This window comes from Phyllobates terribilis, unplaced genomic scaffold (assembly GCF_046119375.1).
Source record: "Phyllobates terribilis strain yellow unplaced genomic scaffold, ASM4611937v1 Scaffold_1__5_contigs__length_1240528914, whole genome shotgun sequence".
Lineage (NCBI taxonomy): Eukaryota > Metazoa > Chordata > Amphibia > Anura > Dendrobatidae > Phyllobates > Phyllobates terribilis.
In genome coordinates this window covers 186,211,907-186,220,859 of record NW_027362761.1, presented here as the reverse complement: position 1 = coordinate 186,220,859, position 8,953 = coordinate 186,211,907, and positions in this window count along the sequence as shown.

Genomic DNA, 8,953 nt, shown 5'->3' with positions numbered 1-8,953 from the left:
CACGTATTTTTTTTTTTAAATTATTTCATGAAATTCATGAAATAATTAAGAAAAAAAAGGGCTTCCCTATATTGTTGTGTCCAACCAGGTACAAATAGGCAGCTGGTGGTTGGGGGCAGCCCGTTCCTGCCTGCTGTGCCTGGCTGGACACAAATATAGTGCGAAGCCCCACATCAATTTTTTTTAAATCATTTCAGGAAATTCATGAAATAATTAAAAAAAATTGATGTGGGGCTTCGCCCTATATTTGTGTCCAGTCAGGTACAGCAGGCAGGAACGGGCTGCCCCCAACCACCAGCTGCCTATTTGTACCTAGCCGGACACAACAATATAGGGAAGCCCTTTTTTTCTTAATTATTCCATGAATTTCATGAATTTAAAAAAAAAAACGTGGAGCTTCGCCCTATTTTTGTGTCCAGCCAGGTACAACTAGGCAGCTGGGGGATGGAATCTGCAGCGCAGGGAGGCCCAAGCTTTCTGGGCCCCACCCGCTGCAAATTGCAGTCCGCAGCCGCCCCGGAAAATGGCGCGTTCATAGAAGCGCCATCTTCTGGCGCTGTACCCAACTCATCCAGGGCCCTGGTGCGGTGGCTCACTGGGTAATAAAGGGTGTAGTGCCGGCGTCCCTGCCCTCTGCTAGGCAGGGACGCTGCTCCCCTCACCGCTCTGCTCCGTGCCCGGCTTCCTCCCCCCGCTCTGCTGTCAGCGCGCGCTCCGTCCCGGCGTCCTCCTCCTGCTCTGCTCTCAGCGCGCGCTCCTTCCCGGCCCCTGTGCTTAGGGCGCGCGCGCGCGCGCTCCCCTCCTCTTAAAGGGGCCGCGCGCGCCGCCCTAAAGAGTCCCCGGCCAATGGCCGGAGGACTTCATCATATATAAGGCACCTCCTCCAAAATGGAGGTGCCCGAGCAATGTTGTTTGCACCTGTGTCTCACCTGTGCTTCAGCCCTCAGGTCCCGTTGCCAGTTACCTGCCAGTTTCCTGCCAGTTACCTGCCAGTTACCTGCCAGTTACCTGCCTGATTCCTGCCTGAATACTTGTTACCTGTCTGCCAGTCTGAGGTCCGACGGTCTGCCTTACTACTCCTGTCAGTCTGTCTAAAGGACCAGCCTGCCCGCTCACCTGGGAGCGCATATCAGCTACCTGCCTGCTTGCCTGAGGTCCGACGGTCTGCCTTACTACTCCGGTCAGTCTGTCTATGGACCAGCTTGCCCGCTCACCTGGGAGCGCTTCTCCGTTATCTGCCTGCTTGCCAGCCCGGAGGCTCCGTTGTCACGTGCTGTGACCACCAGCTATCTCAGAGACTCTTGCCCGCTCACCTGGGAGCGCATCTCCGTTACCTGCCTGCTTGCCAGCCCGGAGGTCCCGTTGTCACGTGCGGTGACCATCAGCTATTCCAGAGACTCTTGCCCGCTCACCTGGGAGCGCTTCTCCGTTACCTACCTGCTTGCCAGCCCGGAGGTTCCGCCGTCACGTGCCGTGACCACCTGTTATTCCAGAGACTCTCGCTTGCTCACCTGGGAGCACACATCTACCATCTGCCTGCTAGCCTACCCGGAGGCTCTGCCATCACAGGTCGTACCTACCCTTTACCCAGAGACTGCCCTGATCACTTGCCGTATCTCCCTGTCCGTTCATCCAGAGACTGCCACCCGCTCCCTTACAAGGGCCGCCCCCTTGTATAGTAGCTCAGAGGTTCCGCCTCCCAGACCCGTTACAGTTTGCTCGGGCCCCCGGAACCCGGTGGCACCCAAGCTCCCTCGCTCTCGGACCTCTGTCTTGAACTGTCCCGTCAGAGGTCCCAACAGGAGGCCATCCTGGGTCACCTGCGGAATGTTAATACTCGCCTGAACACTCTGTCTGATCCACCAACAACCTCCGCCAGTGCCATATCTTGCAATCCGGCAGCTCCGCTGCCCACTAATACTATGGTATCCTACCCCGGCTTTCTGCACCTCCTCGCTTCGGAGGCGACCCCGTCCAGGCTCGGGGCTTCTTAAATCAGTGCACCCTGCATTTTGAACTTTTGTCCTACCAGTTTAACTCCGACCGGGCCAAAATTGCCTTCATCATGTCCCATCTCACCGGGGAGGCCCTGGCCTGGCTGAATCCTCTATGGGAGAGAGGAGACCTCCTGGTGTCCAACTTGCCTGCTTTTCTCACGGCTTTCCGGAAAGTCTTCGACGAACCCGGACGGAAGACCTCATCTGCATCATCGTTGCTACGCCTCCGTCAGGGGAGTCTCACCGTGGGCCAATATGCCATACGGTTCCGTACCCTTGCCTCGGAGCTGGCCTGGGATAACGACGCTCTGGTTTCCGTCTTCTGGGAGGGTCTGTCCGGCCGTATTAAAGATGAACTTGCCGGTCGGGACATTCCTACCACTCTCGATGACTTAATAACTCTTGCCACCCGGATTGACCTACGGTTCCAGGAGCGTGCCAAAGAGGTCACCCGTGAGAGAAGGATTCCACGTTTAGCTCCTACTTTCCAGAAACCCGTCATTCCCTCCATCTCTCCCCAGGTACACTCTCCTGAGCCTATGCAGGTCGACCAGACCAAGATGGTCAAAACCCGTCAGGACTCACGCCGTGCCGAGGGGAGCTGCTTCTACTGTGGCAGTAAGGAGCACCGGATCCGTGCCTGCCCGGAGAGGTCGGGAAACGCCTGTGTCTAGGTTCGCTCAGAGAGGTCCACCTAGACAAGAATAAATCCTCTCCATCCCTGCTGTTGTCAGTTTCGATCATCTACGGGGAGAACCGTTATTTCGAACTAGCCCAACTTGACTCTGGAGCAGCCGGGAACCTTATTTCACAGTCCCTGGTTGAGAAATACCGCATCCCCACCAAACCTCTGGCTGTACCCTTGTCTGTCGCTGCCGTGGATGGGGGCCTCTTACCTCGCCCCATTCAACTCATCACCGAATCCATTACCCTGCAGGTGGGAATGCTGCATTCTGAAAGTATCTCCTTTCATGTTCTACCTGGACTCTCTCACGCCCTCTTGCTAGGTCTGCCCTGGCTCCAGAGACATGCACCCGTGCTAGACTGGCAAACCGGAGAGGTCCTTCGCTGGGGACAAGACTGTCATAAAACCTGCCTGGTTCCCGTCCATCCCGTCCGTCCCTCTCCTACCCCAGCTAATCTACCTGGACTTCCGATTCCTTATTGGTCTTATGCAGATGTCTTTAATAAAAAGGAGGCAGAGACATTACCACCACATAGACCATACGACTGTCCCATCGATCTGCTACCCGGTACTACTCCTCCCCGTGGGCGTATCTATCCTTTATCCGCTGCTGAGACCCGGTCAATGTCCGAATATATTGAGGAGAATCTGGCCAGAGGATTCATCCGGAAATCTACCTCCCCGGCGGGAGCAGGCTTCTTTTTCGTCAAAAAGAAGGACGGCTCTCTCCGTCCCTGTATAGACTATAGAGGCCTAAACCTGATCACGGTGAAGAATAAGTACCCCCTTCCGCTCATTCCAGAATTATTTGATCGTCTGAGGGGGGCTAGGATCTTCACCAAACTGGACCTTCGTGGGGCGTACAACCTGGTTCGTATTCGTCAGGGGGATGAATGGAAGACGGCATTCAACACCCGGGACGGCCACTATGAATACCTGGTAATGCCCTTTGGTCTCTGTAACGCTCCTGCCGTCTTTCAAGAGTTGGTCAATGACATCTTCCGGGACCTTCTCTACTCCTGCGTAGTGGTGTACCTGGACGACATCTTGGTCTTCTCTCCGGATCTCCAGACTCACCGGAGGGACGTTCGTCAGGTCCTGCTCAGGCTAAGGCAGAACCATCTCTACGCTAAATTTGAGAAGTGCCTCTTTGAGCAGACCTCGCTTCCGTTTCTGGGCTACATTATCTCTCAGACCGGCCTACAAATGGATCCTGAGAAACTGTCTGCCATCGAGAAATGGCCCCGACCGGAGGGGTTGAAGGCCATTCAGCGATTCCTGGGCTTCGCCAACTACTACCGCCTCTTCATACCACACTTCTCTTCCCGGACGGCCCCAATTTCTGCGCTCACCCGTAAAGGTACTAATCCCAAAGAGTGGCCACCCGAAGCAGAGGAGGCCTTTCTTTCCCTTAAACAGGCCTTCTCTTCCGCCCCGGTGCTGCATCGCCCAGATGGCAACAAGCAGTTCTTCCTGGAAGTTGACGCCTCCTCCTCTGGAGCCGGAGCGGTACTTACTCAAAAATCATCTTCCGGGAGGATGGTAACTTGTGGCTTCTTCTCTAAACTCTTCTCCTCCTCTGAGCGCAACTATTCCATAGGAGACCGAGAGTTATTGGCCATCAAACTGGCATTGGAGGAGTGGCGTTACCTGCTCGAGGGGGCTCTTCACCCGGTAATAATTTACACTGACCACAAGAACTTGGCTTACCTCCAGCATGCCCAGAGACTTAACCCGCGCCAAGCCCGGTGGTCCTTGTTTTTTGCTCGTTTTGATTTTGTCCTTCATTTTCGCCCGGCTGACAAAAACGTCAAGGCGGACGCCTTGTCTCGATCCTTTCTGGTGTCTGATCTCGAGGAGGATCCGAAACATATCATCGATCCCGCCAGAGTAATGCAGGTGGCTCCCGTGAGTCTAAATCGTCTTCCTCCTGGTAAGACGTTCGTACCAGTACCTGATCGGGAGAAGATCCTACACTGGGGTCATTCGTCTAAACTAGCTGGCCACGCCGGTCAGAAAAAGACCCTCCAGCTTATTACCCGGCACTACTGGTGGCCTAACCTGCACAAGGATGTAATAGACTTTGTTTCTGCCTGTGTGTCCTGTGCCCGCAACAAAGTTCCGAGACACCTGCCGGCCGGCCGCCTCCTACCTCTGCCAGTACCTGCTGCCCCCTGGCAGCATATAGCGATGGACTTCATTACTGATCTGCCCGTCTCTGCCGGTTGTACGGTCATTTGGGTGGTCGCTGACCGCTTCTCCAAGATGGCTCACTTCATTCCACTGCCAGGTCTTCCGTCTGCACCCGAGCTGGCTAAAGACTTTATCCGCCACATCTTCCGTCTTCATGGCCTGCCCCGTCACATCGTGTCGGATCGTGGGGTACAGTTCACTTCCCGTTTCTGGAGAGCCACTTGTAAATTGCTGGACGTCACCCTGGACTTCTCCTCCGCTTACCACCCACAGTCTAATGGTCAAGTGGAACGGATCAATCAGAACCTGACCAGTTACCTTCGGCACTTCGTTAATGCCCACCATTCTGACTGGGTGGATCTCCTGCCATGGGCCGAATTCTCGTACAACAATCACGAGAGCGAGTCTTCCTCCAAATCCCCGTTTTTTGTAGTCTACGGTCAGCATCCTCGGATCCCGTTTCCCGTCTCCACCTCGGCGGACAATCCGGCTGCGGAATCTCTTGTTAACAAATTTTCCTCCATATGGGAGAGTACCCGGTCCGCACTCCTTCTGTCATCCGAGCGTATGAAAAGACACGCTGACAAAAAACGTCTGGACCCTCCTCAATTCCGCCCTGGGGATAAAGTCTGGCTCTCGTCCAAATATGTCCGGCTCAAGATCCCTTCCTATAAGTTAGGGCCTCGGTTCATCGGCCCACTGGAGGTCATCAGTCAGATCAACCCGGTGGCCTATAAATTGAAACTCCCGGCCAACTTACGGATCCCTAACTCCTTCCATGTATCTCTCCTCAAACCTGTGGTACTTAACTCTTTTTCCAAGTCTACAGGTACGCCTCCTGCTCCGGTTTCTGCTGAGGACGAGTTTGAGGTAGAGAACATTCTTGCCACCAAAAGGGTAAGAGGAAAGACCTTTTTTCTGGTAGATTGGAAGGGGTTTGGTCCTGAGGAGAGAACGTGGGAGCCCCGGGAGAACATCCATGCCCCTCTCATCCTAGCTAAATTTCTGTCTGGCCTAAAAAAGGGGGGGCCTAAAGGGGGGGGTACTGTAGTGCCGGCGTCCCTGCCCTCTGCTAGGCAGGGACGCTGCTCCCCTCACCGCTCTGCTCCGTGCCCGGCTTCCTCCCCCCGCTCTGCTGTCAGCGCGCGCTCCGTCCCGGCGTCCTCCTCCTCCTCTGCTCTCAGCGCGCGCTCCTTCCCGGCCCCTGTGCTTAGGGCGCGCGCGCGCGCGCTCCCCTCCTCTTAAAGGGGCCGCGCGCGCCGCCCTAAAGAGTCCCCGGCCAATGGCCGGAGGACTTCATCATATATAAGGCACCTCCTCCAAAATGGAGGTGCCCGAGCAATGTTGTTTGCACCTGTGTCTCACCTGTGCTTCAGCCCTCAGGTCCCGTTGCCAGTTACCTGCCAGTTACCTGCCAGTTTCCTGCCAGTTTCCTGCCAGTTTCCTGCCAGTTACCTGCCAGTTACCTGCCAGTTACCTGCCTGATTCCTGCCTGAATACTTGTTACCTGTCTGCCAGTCTGAGGTCCGACGGTCTGCCTTACTACTCCTGTCAGTCTGTCTAAAGGACCAGCCTGCCCGCTCACCTGGGAGCGCATATCAGCTACCTGCCTGCTTGCCTGAGGTCCGACGGTCTGCCTTACTACTCCGGTCAGTCTGTCTATGGACCAGCTTGCCCGCTCACCTGGGAGCGCTTCTCCGTTATCTGCCTGCTTGCCAGCCCGGAGGCTCCGTTGTCACGTGCTGTGACCACCAGCTATCTCAGAGACTCTTGCCCGCTCACCTGGGAGCGCATCTCCGTTACCTGCCTGCTTGCCAGCCCGGAGGTCCCGTTGTCACGTGCGGTGACCATCAGCTATTCCAGAGACTCTTGCCCGCTCACCTGGGAGCGCTTCTCCGTTACCTACCTGCTTGCCAGCCCGGAGGTTCCGCCGTCACGTGCCGTGACCACCTGTTATTCCAGAGACTCTCGCTTGCTCACCTGGGAGCACACATCTACCATCTGCCTGCTAGCCTACCCGGAGGCTCTGCCATCACAGGTCGTACCTACCCTTTACCCAGAGACTGCCCTGATCACTTGCCGTATCTCCCTGTCCGTTCATCCAGAGACTGCCACCCGCTCCCTTACAAGGGCCGCCCCCTTGTATAGTAGCTCAGAGGTTCCGCCTCCCAGACCCGTTACAAAGGGGTTAAGGCCAGCTTGGCATTATCAGCTGGCCCTAAGCCCGAAATTCATGGGGTCACGCCAATATTAGACATGACCACCATGAATTTCTAGTAAAGTATTTAAAAAAAACACAAACACCCAGAAAAAAGTCCTTTAATTGAAATAAAGACACAATTCTTTATTGTTCTAAATTAAACCATACTTACCATCACGCCCATTCCAGCTGAAGCCAACGATCTCCTGCAATAAAAGTAAAATAATAAAGCAACCTCATCCTTACCTTTCCATGGCTCCCACGACGGCTCCAGCTCTGCTACATCGAGATGACAGGCTGGACCGCAGCAGAACGCTGCCATCCAGCCTGTCATCCCGCAGACACTGAGAAGCGCAGGCATACTTCCACTCCTCAGTGTCTGGCTGTGACGGCATCCAGATGAGCCGACAATGAACTCGGCTCACCTCATGTACGTCACTGACAGCGTGGGAGAATTCTCCTGCACTCAGCGTGAGAATTTTCCCACGCTGTCAGTGACGTGCATGAGGTGAGGTCATGTCCAATGAACTCGGCGCACCTCATGCACGTCACTGACAGCGTGGGAAAATTCTCACGCTGAAGCGCTGAGTGCAGGAGAATTTTCCCACGCTGTCAGTGACGTGCATGAGGTGAGCTGAGTTCATTGGACATGACCTCGGCTCATCTGGATGCCGTCACAGCGAGACACTGAGGAGCGCAAGCATGCCTGCGCTTCTCAGTGTCTGCGGGATGACAGGCTGGATGGCAGCGTTCTGCTGCGGTCCAGCCTGTCATCTCGATGTAGCAGAGCTGAAGCTGTCCTGGGAACCATGGAAAGGTAAGGATGAGGTTGCTTTATTATTTTACTTTTATTGCAGGAGATCGTTGGCTTCAGCTGGAATGGGCGTGACTGTAAGTATGGTTTAATTTAGAACAATAAAGAATTGTGTCTTTATTTCAATTAAAGGACTTTTTTCTGGGTGTTTGTGTTTTTTTTAAATACTTTACTAGAAATTCATGGTGGTCATGTCTAATATTGGCGTGACCCCATGAATTTCGGGCTTAGGGCCAGCTGATAATGCCAAGCTGGCCTTAACCCCTTTATTACCCAGTGAGCCACCGCACCAGGGCCCTGGATGAGTTGGGTACAGCGCCAGAAGATGGCGCTTCTATGAACGCGCCATTTTCCGGGGCGGCTGCGGACTGCAATTTGCAGCGGGTGGGGCCCAGAAAGCTTGGGCCTCCCTGCGCTGCGGATTCCAGCCCCCAGCTGCCTTGTTGTACCTGGCTGGACACAAAATAGGGCGAAGCCCCACGTATTTTTTTTTTTAATTATTTCATGAAATTCATGGAATAATTAAGAAAAAAAGGGCTTCCCTATATTGTTGTGTCCGGCTAGGTACAAATAGGCAGCTGGTGGTTGGGGGCAGCCCGTTCCTGCCTGCTGTACCTGACTGGACACAAATATAGGGCGAAGCCCCACATAATTTTTTTTTAATTATTTCATGAATTTCCTGAAATAATTAAAAAAAATTGACGTGGGGCTTTGCACTATATTTGTGTCCAGCCAGGTACAGCAGGCAGGAACGGGCTGCCCCCAACCACCAGCTGCCTATTTGTACCTGGCCGGACACAACAATATAGGGAAGCCCTTTTTTTCTTAATTATTCCATGAATTTCATGAAATAATTTAAAAAAAAAAAACGTGGAGCTTCTCCCTATTTTTGTGTCCAGCCAGGTACAACTAGGCAGCTGGGGGATGGAATCTGCAGCGCAGGGAGGCCCAAGCTTTCTGCCCCCCGCTGAAAATTGCAGTCCGCAGCCGCCCCGGAAAATGGCGCGTTCATAGAAGCTGGATGCTGTACCTGGCTGGCATACAAAAATATGGCGAAGCCCACG